The sequence below is a fragment of the Rutidosis leptorrhynchoides genome, chromosome 5 (genome assembly GCF_046630445.1).
Source record: "Rutidosis leptorrhynchoides isolate AG116_Rl617_1_P2 chromosome 5, CSIRO_AGI_Rlap_v1, whole genome shotgun sequence".
NCBI lineage: Eukaryota > Viridiplantae > Streptophyta > Magnoliopsida > Asterales > Asteraceae > Rutidosis > Rutidosis leptorrhynchoides.
In genome coordinates this window covers 368,514,252-368,528,243 of record NC_092337.1, presented here as the reverse complement: position 1 = coordinate 368,528,243, position 13,992 = coordinate 368,514,252, and positions in this window count along the sequence as shown.

Sequence of the window (13,992 nt, the reverse complement as noted above, 5' to 3'; positions counted from 1 at the left end):
ATTTGGAAAGTTGTTAAGAGGATGTCCGCAACATGGTTTAGACACTTATCAATAGTACAAATATTCTACCAAGGATGCGATATTACTACACGAAAAGACATTGACATATCAGATGGTGGTTCCATTATGAAGAAAACCGCAACTGAAGCTTACAAAATTATTGATAACACTGCTTCCCACTCACATGAGTGGCATCAAGAAAAAGACATCGTTAGGTCATCTAAAGCGGCTAGAGCCGATTCTAGCCATGACCTTGATTCCATTTCCACAAAGATAGATGCTTTCGAGAGACGAATGGAAAAGATGACTAAAGATATTCATGCAATACGAATTAGTTGTGAACAGCGTGGAGGACCACATTTGACAAAAGATTGTCTCAGTATTGAACAAACAATGGAACAAAGAGAGAATGTTTCATACATGAACCAAAGGCCTGGAAATAATTATCAGAATAATTATCAACCGCCAAGACCAAACTTCAATCAAAACTAGAATTATAATCTAAATGTTCCATACAACAACCAACAAGGTCCTAGCAATCAACAAGTATCTAATAATACTTACAATCAGCAAAGACCTATTTTTCAAAATAAACCACCACAAACTGATGATAAAAAGCCAAATTTAGAAGACATGATGTCGAAGCTAGTTGAATCTCAAACGCATTTTTTCACATCTCATAAACAAACGAATGAACAAAATACTCAAGCATTTAGAAATCAACAAGCTTCTATTCAAAATCTGGAACAAGAAGTAAGCAACCTAGCAAGGTTGATAGGTGAAAGAAAACCGAGGAGTCTACCCAGCGATACAAATGCTAACCCCTGGAATGAAACAACTAAAGCCATTACCACGAGAAGTGGTATTACACTTAAACCACCTGAAATTTCTGATGACTCTATTCCCACTCCACAGGCACCACAGCCTGATCAAGATAAGGAAACAGAACCGGTTGTTGAAAAGGTTAATGAAGATAACACAGTTAAGGCAAAGCCTTATGTTAAACCATACCAACCACCACTTCCTTACTCAAGTAAAATGAGAAAAGAAAGACTTGAAGTCGAGCAATCCAAATTCCTGGATATGTTTAAACAAATAAATGTCAATCTTCCTTTCATTGATGTGATTTCAGGAATGCCAAGGTATGCTAAATTCCTGAAAGATCTAATCACAAATAGAAAGAAAATGGAAGAACTTTAGGCTGTTACTATGAATGCTAATTGTTCTGCAGTGCTGTTGAATAAGATACCAGAAAAACTCTCAGATCCAGAAAGTTTCACAATTCCATGTTTTCTGGGTAGTCTTAGTTCAATAGAAGCATTGGCAGACTTAGGTGCTAGTATAAATTTAATGTCGTATTCACTATACGCTAAACTAGACCTTGGAGAATTGAAACCAACAAGAATAAGCATACAACTAGCCGATCGATCAGTAAAATATCCTAGAGGGATAATGGAGAACGTGCTAGTTAAAGTTGGTACTTTAGTATTTCCAGTAGATTTTTTATTCTGGACATGAAAGAAGATTCTCGAGTTCCTCTCATATTAGGAAGACCATTCTTAAACACAGCTAAAGCAATAATAGACGTGTTTGGTAAGAAATTGACCCTAAGTATAGAGGACGAGAGTTTTACCTTTTCTGTTGATAGAGCCATGCAACAACCACAATCTGCAGATGATACATGTTATTATATTCAAACTATAGATTCACATGCAGAATTGTTAGAAGAATTTACAGAATTGCAAGGAATAGGAGAATGTTCTTTAGGAGAAGGAACTGAACCAATTGATGTAGCTGAAATGTTAGCCGTACTCATGGCTAATGAATACGAACCAACAACAGAAGAACTTCAAATGCTAAAAGAGGAAGACAGATATCGATACAAATCATCAATAGAAGAACCACCAATATTAGAATTAAAGCCACTTCCAACCCATTTGGAATACGCTTATTTACATGGTAAATCTGAATTACCTGTAATAATATCATCTTCTCTTACTGAAAATGAAAAATCTCGACTCATTTCTGTGCTAAAAGCTCATAAACCAGCTATTGCATGGAAAATTCATGACATTAAAGGCATAAGTCCTTCGTATTGCACACATAAAATCCTTATGGAAAAAGGCCATAAAACCTATGTGCAACGCCAACGAAGACTAAATCCTAATATGCAAGATGTTGTTAAGAAAGAAATTATTAAACTGCTAGATGCAGGTTTAATTTATCCAATCTCTGATAGTCCATGGGTAAGCCCAGTTCAATGCGTACCTAAGAAGGGTGGCATGACTGTCATCACAAATGAAAAAAATGAGCTTATTCTTACTAGGACTGTAACAGGATAGCGTGTTTGTATTGATTATAGAAAATTAAATGACGCCACCAGAAAAGATCACTTTCCCTTACCTTTCATTGATCAAATGTTGGAAAGATTAGCTGGAAACAGTTACTATTGTTTTCTTGACGGTTTCTCCGGATACTCTCAAATTCCAATAGCACCCGAGGACCAAGAGAAAACCACGTTCACGTGCCCTTATGGTACTTTTGCTTATAAACGCATGCCATTTAGACTTTGCAATGCCTCTGCAACCTTTCAAAGGTTCATGATGGCGATTTTTCACGACATGATAGAAGAATGCATGGAAGTTTTCATGGATGACTTTTCAGTCTTTGGTGATACATTTGAATCATGTCTAGTTAATCTTGAATGAATGCTTATTAGATGCGAACAATCAAATCTAGTTCTTAATTAGGAGAAATGTCATTTCATGGTTAAAAAGGCATCGTTCTTGGTCATAAAATTTCAAAGGAAGGAATTGAAGTGGATAGAGCTAAAGTAGATGTAATTGCTAAACTTTCACATTCCACCAATGTTAGAGGAGTTAGGAGTTTTCTAGGACATGCCGATTTTTACCGACGTTTCATAAAAGATTTTTCTAAAATTGCCACTCCTATGAATAAACTCCTAGAAAAGGATGCTCCATTCATCTTTTCGGATGAATGCATCAAATCTTTTAATATTCTTAAAGAAAAACTCACTAATGCACCGATCATGATAACTCCAAATTGGAATCTACCATTTGAACTCATGTGCGATACAAGTGATTTTGCAATGGGAGCCGTTTTAGGACAAAGGATTGAAAAACGATTTCAACCTATTTATTATGCTAGTAAGACGTTACAAGGAGCACAAACGAATTACACAACTACTGAAAAAGAACTCCTTGCTATTGTCTTTGCTTTTGACAAATTTTGTTCATATCTCGTTTTAGCTAAAACGGTGGTCTATACCGACCATTCTGCTCTTAGATACCTATTTTCGTAACAAGATGCCAAACCACGATTAATTCGTTGGATCTTACTCTTACAAGAGTTCGATATTGAAATCTGAGACAAAAAGGGAGCAGAAAATCTCGCCGCTGATCATCTTTCTCGTCCTGAAAATCCTGAATTAGAAGTTCTAAATGAATCGACCATACAAGATAACTTTCCTGATGAATATCTATTTAAGATCGATTATAGTGAAATTCCATGGTTTGCAGACTATGCAAACTACTTAGTATGTGGATTCCTTGAAAAAGGGTTGTCGTACCAAAAACGAAAGAAATTCTTTAGTGATATAAAACACTATTTCTGGGAAGATCCACATTTGTTTAAAAGTTGTCCCGATGGAATAATACGCCAATGTGTATTCGTAGATGAAGCTAGTAAAATCTTAAACCATTGTCACACAGGACCAACAGGAGGGCATTATGGGCCTCAACTAACAGCAAGAAAAGTTTACGATGCTGGATTCTATTGGCCTACAATTTTCAAAGACGCACACCTTTTTTGTAAATCCTGTGTTGCTTGTCAAAGGGCCGGAAAAATAAGTCAACGTGATGAAATGCCACAAAATGTCATTCAAGTATGTGAAGTATTTGACGTTTGGGGTATTGACTTTATGGGTCCATTTCCAAAATCTCATAATAATCTCTACATTCTCGTTGCCATTTATTATGTATCTAAATGGGCAGAAGCACAAGCTCTCCCAACTAACGATACACGAGTTGTAGTCAACTTCTTAAAACGTCTTTTTGCAAGGTTTGGAACACCGAAAGCTTTAATAAGTGATCGAGGTACTCATTTTTGTAATAATCAACTTGAGAAAGTTCTCAAAAGATATGGAGTGACTCATAAAATCTCAACCGCTTATCATCCACAAACAAGTGGACAAGTTGAAAATACCAACCGAGCATTAAAACGTATTCTAGAGAAAATCGTAGGATCAAATCCGAAGGAATGATCCATGAAATTAGAGGATGCACTCTGGGCTTTTAGAACAGCCTACAAAACTCCAATTGGAACAACACCTTTTAAACTCGTTTACGAAAAAGCATGTCACCTTCCAGTAGAAATTGAGCACAAAGCATTTTGGGCTTTGAATGTAGTGACCCGAACTTTTTCATGTTTATATATATATTAAATGAAATTGTTATTTACATGATTAAGTGTTTCCAACATGTTAAGCAATCAAACTTGTTAAGACTTGATTAATTGAAATAGGTTTCATATAGACAATTGACCACCCAAGTTGACCGGCAATTCACGAAAGTTAAAACTTGTAAAAACTATATGATGACATATATATGGATATATATATATAGTTAACATGATATTATGATAAGTAAACATATCATTAAGTATATTAGCAATGAACTATATATGTAAAAACAAGACTACTAACTTAATGATTTTGAAACGAGACATATATGTAACGATTATCGTTGTAACAACATTTAATGTATATATATCATATTAAGATATATTAATACATCATGATATCATGATAATGTAATAATTTAACATCTCATTTGATTTAATAAATAATGGGTTAACAACATTTAACAAGATCGTTAACCTAAAGGTTTCAAAACAACACTTACATGTAACGACTAACGATGACTTAACGACTCAATTAAAATGTATATACATGTAGTGTTTTAATATGTATTCATACAATTTTGAAAGACTTCAATACACTTATCAAAATACTTCTACTTAACAAAAATGCTTACAATTACATCCTCGTTCAGTTTCATCAACAATTCTACTCGTATGCACCCGTATTCGTACTCGTACAATACACATCTTTTAGATGTATGTACTATTAGTATATACACTCTAATGATTAGCTCTTAGCAGCCCATGTGAGTCACCTAACACATGTGGAAACCATCATTTAGCAACTAGCATGAAATATCTCATAAAATTACAAAAATATGAGTAATCATTCATGACTTATTTACATGAAAACAAAATTACATATCCTATATATCTAATCCATACACCAACGACCAAAAACACCTACAAACACTTTCATTCTTCAATTTTCTTTATCTAATTAATCTCTCTCAAGTTCTATCTTCAAGTTCTAAGTGTTCTTCATAAATTCTACAAGTTCTAGTTTCATAAAATCAAGAATACTTCCAAGTTTGCTAGCTTACTTCCAATCTTGTAGAGTGATCATCCAACCTCAAGAAATCTTTCTTATTTACAGTAAGATATCTTTCTAATACAAGGTAATACTCATATTCAAACTTTGATTCAGTTTCTATAACTATAACAATCTTATTTCAAGTGGAAATCTTACTTGAACTTGTTTTCGTGTCATGATTCTGCTTCAAGAACTTTCAAGCCATCCAAGGATCCTTTGAAGCTAGATCCATTTTTCTCATTTCCAGTAGCTTTATCCAGAAAACTTTAGGTTGTAATGATGTTCATAACATCATTCGATTCATACATATAAAGCTATCTTATTCGAAGGTTTAACCTTGTAATCACTAGAACATAGTTTAGTTAATTCTAAACTTGTTCGCAAACAAAAGTTAATCCTTCTAAATTGACTTTTAAAATCAACTAAACACATGTTCTATATCTATATTATATACTAACCTAATGATTTAAAACCTGGAAACACGAAGAACATTGTAAAACCGGACATACGCCGTCGTAGTAACACCGCGGACTGTTTTGGGTTAGTTAATTAAAAACTATGATAAACTTTGATTTAAAAGTTGTTCTTATGGGAAAATGATTTTTCTTATGAACATGAAACTATATCCAAAAATCATGATTAAACTCAAAGTGGAAGTATGTTTTCTAAAATGGTCATCTAGACGTCGTTCTTTCGACTGAAATGACTACCTTTACAAAAACGACTTGTAACTTATATTTCCGAATATAAACCTATACTTTTTATGTTTAGATTCATAAAATAGAGTTCAATATGAAACCATAGCAATTTCATTCACTCAAAACGGATTTAAAATGAAGAAGTTATGGGTAAAACAAGATTGGATAATTTTTCTTGTTGTAGCAATGTGAAAATTGGTAACAAATCTATATTAATCATATCCTAGCTAACTTATATTGTATTATACATGTATTCTAATATATTATGTAATCTTGGGATACCATAGACACGTATGCAAATGTTTTGACATATCATATCGACCCATGTGTATATATTATTTGGAACAACCATAGACACTCTATATGCAGTAATGTGGGAGTTAGCTATACAGGGTTGAGGTTGATTCCAAAAATATATATACTTTGAGTTGTGATCTAGCCTGAGACGTGTATACACTGGGTCGTGGATTGATTCAAGATAATATATATCAATTTTTTCTGTACATCTAACGTTGGACAACTAGTTGTAGGTTACTAACGAGGACAGCTGACTTAATAAACTTAAAACATCAAAATGTATTAAAAGTGTTGTAAATATATTTTGAATATACTTTGATATATATGTACATATTTGTTATAGGTTCGTGAATCGACCAGTGGCCAAGTCTTACTTCCCGACGAAGTAAAAATCTGTGAAAGTGAGTTATAGTCCCACTTTTAAAATCTAATATTTTTGGGATGAGAATACATGCAGGTTTTATAAATGATTTACAAAATAGACACAAGTACGTGAAACTACATTCTATGGTTGAATTATCAAAATCGAATATGCCCCTTTTTATTAAGTCTGGTAATCTAAGAATTAGGGAACAGACACCCTAATTGACGCGAATCCTAAAGATAGATCTATTGGGCCTAACAAACCCCATCCAAAGTACCGGATGCTTTAGTACTTCGAAATTTATATCATATCCGAAGGGTGTCCCGGAATGATGGGGATATTCTTATATATGCATCTTGTTAATTTTCGATTACCAAGTGTTCACCATATGAATGATTTTTATCTCTATGTATGGGATGTGTATTGAAATATGAAATCTTGTGGTCTATTGTTACGATTTGATATATATATATATAGGTTAAACCTATAACTCACCAACATTTTTGTTGACGTTTAAAGCATGTTTATTCTCAGGTGAATACTAAGAGCTTCCGCTGTTGCATACTAAAATAAGGACAAGATTTAGAGTCCATGTTTGTATGATATTGTGTAAAAACTGCATTTAAGAAACATATGTCGATGTAATATATTTCTATTGTAAATCATTATGTAATGGTCGTGTGTAAACAGTATATTTTAGATTATCATTATTTGATAATCTACGTAATGCTTTTGAAACCTTTATTGATAAAATAAAGGTTATGGTTGTTTTAAAAATGAATGCAGTCTTTGAAAAACGTCTCATATAGAGGTCAAAACCTCGCAACGAAATCAATTAATATGGAATGTTTATAATCAATATGAACGGGACATTTCATTGAAGACATGTAATCTTGATTTACATGAAGCTGGACGTCTACGGTTAAGTCAATTAAACGAATTAGAAGAATTAAGACATGAAGCATACGAAAATTCGTTAATCTATAAGGAAAGAACGAAGAAATGGCATGATAAAAGAATCAGAAGTTCAAAAGAATTTAAGGAAGGAGACAGAGTTCTTATTTTCAATTCACGATTCAAGCTATTTCCTGGAAAATTGAAATCTAGATGGTCTGGACCATTCATAGTCAAAAGAGTTTTCCCATATGGAACAATAGAGTTGATAAATTCAAATGGTATTGAATTTAAAGTTAATGGTCACAGAGTTAAATATTACATACATGGTCCGATGGAAGTTGACAATGAAGTCAATCATAATTTCACCACCCAAGAAAACCCTCAGAATGAAAACATAAATATGTTATCAACAACATATGAAAAACCAAAATTGGAAGACGGGGAAGCTTCAAATTGGAGTGATGAAGAAGAATTCCTATACAAACCTCCAATTCTAAGAAACGAAGAAAATTGTGAACAAGAAGTTCAAGTAGAAGTGAAAGAACCAAGAAAAGATCACTTGGAAAAGGTTAACAAACCAACTCTACTTACTAAAGTAGGAGACCCTGGTGAATTTATCATTTCTTGCTTGCTTAATGATGGTGCTATGTATAATGGACTCGCAGATTTAGGAGCAAGTGCAAATGTTATGCCTCTTTCTTTATACAAAAGATTAGGTGTGGGTAAATTAAGACCAACCAGAATAGGTGTTCAATTATTTAATCAAACCATTAAACACCCGGTTGGAATAGCCAATAATTTACTTGTTAAAGTGGGAAGTTTGACCTTTATTGCAAACTTTATAGTTATTAATATAGAGGAAGACATTGATATTCCTCTAATTTTAGGTTGCCCATTTTTAGCAACTACCGAAGCATTCATTAATGTAAGAGAAGGTAGAATGACACTTAGGGATGGTGACAAATCGGTTACCTTTGTGAACCGAAAGTTTAGATCTCCACCAACCAAAACTATTGAACCAATAAAAACGCCTAAGTGTGGGAAAGATGAAGCAACAACCAATGATGACCTGATAACAAAGAATCCTGTTGTTGATACGAAATTAGATGAACCCGTTTTTAACAGTTCAACGAAGAAACTTTATAAACGAATTCAAGATGCTAGGATTAAGGGGAACTTTAAGTTATGTAACCGATTAGTATCCAATTTGTCGCCTAAATAAAAGGCAATGTTAGTTGAATTTGTGAAAGTTACAGAGGAAATCAACAATTGGCTTGAAGCAAAAGTCAGAGATATACAAGTTGTTGATAGTCCAATTGAAAATGAAGTTAATCACAATTTTGACACCACAGCTAACTAAGTGTGGGAAGATTCGAATCTTTTAAGGGTAATATGTATTTCTGTTAGAGTTAGATATTCTGTTTTCGTATAGTTTCGAAAATGGAATCCGAATGGTCTTTCCCTAGCAGACCCTAAAGAACTAGTCTTCTCCCTCCTTTCTGAATTTTTATTTCTTTTAGGTTTTACGAGATGAAGAATTCCTTTGATTTGAACCATGGTCTAATGTTACATGCTTTGATTACTAAACGTAATAATGACACACTCCCGAGTGAACTGGTATCATTCATAAGAGGAAAAATGAACGAAGTAAGGAAAGAACTCAGGAACAATCATAATAAGATACATTTTGGTAAAGGAAAATCAAAATCCGCAACAAAAAGAAGAGCACGACATCTTGAAAGATGTCATAAATGCGGAAAATGGTCACACGAAGGTAAATGTTCGAACAATCAAACATATTCAAATACCGAATTTGTTACTCTATGCAGAGAAGGACCGTTCATATGTTTAGAAGAAAAGTTATTGAAAAATTGAGGTTACGCTTACGTAGCTATGGAAAACCAAATCACACGACTCTTCTATGAGTCGGCTAAAGCAGGTCTCTGAGAATTCTATCTCACATGTAAGTATATGTACAGTTTTTATTTTTATTTTATTGCTTTTAACCTTTTGATAATAAACACTGAATCATTCGCTATAAAGTATTAAATTGATATTCAATAAAATTAGGTATGTGAAACTAAAATTATTGATATCATACAAAAATTTATTACATCACTGCGAAATTTACCGTTTATTCATAAGGTATAAATATCTTTAATCAATCAATTCAAAATATTTCAAAAATTCGTCAAGAGTAAAACTAGGTAAAATAGCCGAAATTACTTTACCCAAAAGAGGGACGTATATTTTTGATAATATTTGATTGATTAAAGTGGGATAAAAGACTAAAAAGATTTTTAATTTTAATTTTTACCTTTTTTTTAAATTAATATTAAATTATTATTGTAAATTTTTAAAACCAATATATTTAAGTTTTTAAATATTTTAAAAATTAATATTGTCAATATAAGTTTGTAAAATTAATGTATAAAAATATTAATGATATTTATATGAATTTTTAATTTTATGCATTTTAAATTTAAGTTTGGTGTGAATTTAAAAATAAAAATGTACTTTATTTCATTAAGTTAAAAATATAATTTTTAAAATTTGTCATAAGTTAAAGATTAGGTCGTTGAACCGAAATTGCTTTACCCAAGGGAGGGACGAGAAATTTTATTATCATTATTTTTAATCTCATTGATCTAAAGTATGCAAAAACATTAAAAAAAGCCCAAAAATCTTTGCTTTTAAAACAACGATTAAAAGTGACAAATTTTAAAATTTTGTCGAGAGACGAACTAGGACAACGATCCAAAACGCCCTCATTCTAAAAGAAAAAAAAAATTTAAAATTAATTAATTGTTTCATAAGTAAACCCTTAAAAAAAATCAGGGACCCCATGCGATCGCATGGGATTTACCCTATACCACCATGCGATCGCATGGCCTTAAAAATCTGGTCAGGATCAAAAACCCCACGAGCTGTGCTTCTGTCTCCACTTCAACACACACACATACACGAAAACTCTCTCAAACACCCTCAAATTTCACCAATTTTTTACCAAAATCAACGAAATTCGTCACAATAATCCGCTATAATCATGTCTTTTCTCAGATGGGGAAGCAGAAAGGTAAAAATTTCACCCCTAAACTCCTAAATTTCCTAATTTTTGTGATAATTTCAATTAATTGCAATAATCTTAGTTTGATAATTTTTGGTGTAATTAGAGTTAAATGGTTAGTATATTATGCATGTATAACCTAGATTGATGCTATTTAACATGATTTGAAGCCTTAAACTTCAATAATTTTAGAAATCTAGGGTTTGTGTTCTTGAGCAATTTGGGGCTTTTTGATATAAACATGTTATGGCCGATTTTTGTCATGAATTATTGCTAAATTAAGTAATGTAACATGTTTAAGTAGTTAAATGATCCAAACTTTGATCCTAAACATAATTTTTAAGAATTAAAGTGGACTTTTTAAGTCTAAAATTCATGAACTTGATTAATTTGATATAAATGCCATTTGAAACTTGTTTAATTGCTAGTAATGATTATTTTAACATGTTATTTGAGATAAAAGCTTATGAACTTTGTGAACATTTTCATATATGATTATTTGAAAATGTGTAGAATTGATAAAAATATGAAAATGAGTATAGGTTTAATATGGATTAAACATGTTATTGTAATTGTTTTAATTTGTTATTTTGCTAACACTAATGCATATTTGGATGCACAAATTTTGTGTTTAATGTGTTTTACAGAGAAATACAGATACGGACGGTGCATCATCGTCTAGGCAACCTGATCCGGAACCACAGCCAGAGATGCAATATCACGAACTGGAACAACAACCTGAACAACAACAACATTATGATCAACACGTGCCATACTATGAACCAGAACCACAATTTTTTATTACATACGTAGTATTTCCCGTTCACCATATAATAGAACACCCAACAATTCATGAAGAACAGTTGCATCCCAATTTAAGATTTGATAGAAGTTGGAGAGATTACCCGACGTACCAAAGTAACAAATTTAAGCTTTGGACCAAAAATGTAGAAGTACCAAGGGTAATAGATTGGGACCCTTTGGAAAGGGTCCACCTAGCTAACCCAGTTAGGCAGCATCTAATCCAAAGGTATGGTAGCTCTTCTTTTTCTGATTGGGAACGTTTATTTACCATTCGTAGGCCTGTATATAAGGAGTGGTGTGTTGAACTAATGAGTACTATAGCTTTTAACAAGGATGTAGATACGTTAGACGATAAGAGTTTTCTTAGATTTTAACTTGGCCGTAGGATGTACAGGATGTCCATGCTGGACATGGCCAGGGCTTTACAGATTTACACTCCCGCTGAATTACTATCACCTGATTGTACAAATTTGATTTATCATGGTGAGAGGGTATATAGAAATTTTGACGCTAACGCCATCTGGAGGCGTATGTCAAATTATAATGTGTTTACGCGGGGAGGAAGACACTCCTATTTAGATATTAATAAAGCCGAACTTCATATAAAACATAGATTTTTAGCAAACTCGATTACACAAAGAGGTAACAACAAGGAGAAAATGACCCTACACGATTTATTTTACCTTAAGTGCATTCGAGACACTAGAAGCTTTGTTAATATCCCCTACTGTGTTGGTTTTTATTTGTCCAAAATGGTGGAAGGAATACAGGAAGGGGGAATAATAGGAGGAGGCATTTTTGCTACTCTCATTGGAGAGTATTTAGGTGTAGATAGGGAACAAGGGTGTCCAATGATGGTAGTTCAGGAAAAAGACGATACTTTAGGTTTGCAAGTCTATCAAGGTGCAAAGGTATTGACTAGGAGACGCAATCAGGCAATGACATATCGAGGCAACCATCCACAGGTAGAGAGAGGTTCGGATGAGGAGATGGAGGAAGCATATGACATCAGGGATGTCATTAGGGATAGTTTTACTGACGTTTTCCAGCGTATAGATGAGGTGGAAATGAGTAATGAGGATAGGCATCGTCGGTATGAGCAGTGGCAAGCCGCGAATGAGTATGAGACTTCCAGGCGACGCCAACACAATAGCTGGCAAGTTCATCAGCACCAAATCATGAGCCAGCTATCATATCAGGTACCAAATAACTACATCCAGACTCGACCTGCTTACTATCCACCACATCAGCCCGACATGCGACCACCCTATGACCTGTACGACCCCAATCAAGCCTACCAGGACACCTATCACCAACCATAGAACCCGAGCGATGATATGAACTGAACCCCTATCCAAATCAATAGTGTTCCATTGGTGATGTCTTTTCTTTTATTATTTTTATCTATTTATGCTAAACATTTAACATTTTGATACTTTAATGTAATGTTTAATATTATTATTATTTTGTACTAATATTTCATTTTTGTAATTTGAAAGTGGGATATTAAGTCCCATTTCAAATTACCATGCATGTTTATATTTATATTGTATGTATTTTATCTCATGTACACAACAGGGTAAAACAGCGCATTTTCAAAGACTGGCATTAAGTTCAGCAAAAGCAATTAATTTTGATGACAAGATGCAAAATAAATGTGAAATAACAACTGCAGGAATGAACAAATGATGTGCACCATTTATCATTCAACACAAACAACAATATGTTTGGAAACTTTGGTAAAATTTAATCATTTTTCTACGCTAATCACCCTCAATAATTTAAATTGCTACTGATTTATTGCAAATGAGGGCATTGCAAGATCTTAACTGTGGGAAGGGTTAAATTCTTTCGGGTTTTAAAATTTTAATTTAAACACTTGGTTACCATTAAAAATACTAGTAACGCAGTAATTGTATTAGAATCTAGTGCTCTCTGATAATAAAGAACAACCCTAGTCTTATATACTGACTACCCAATTCTAGTAAAAAATTTAAAAACTTTTCAAATAAATGAATTCAAAATCATGTTTATACATATTTATGAACAATAAAACTAGTTGTTAACACCAAAATTATTGTTACCTCGGAAAGGACATAAATTGAGAAACAACCCAAAATGTCTGAATTCATTTAAAATGGAATAGAGGAGAATAAAAAGGCAAAGAAAGGAAAATAAAAGCCAAGTGTGAGAAAAATTTACCAAGTTATTTAGAACATATATCACATATTTTGTACAAATAATTAAAGATACTTTTGTTTTGGACGATATTAATCAGTTTTACCCAGTTTATTGTAATATAAATGGAATTTAAAAGGAAGTAAAGTCTTCCGAGAAAAAGACACGCGCTTCTTGATTTAGGTCAGGAAGTTGTCGTCCAGACTAGTTGTAG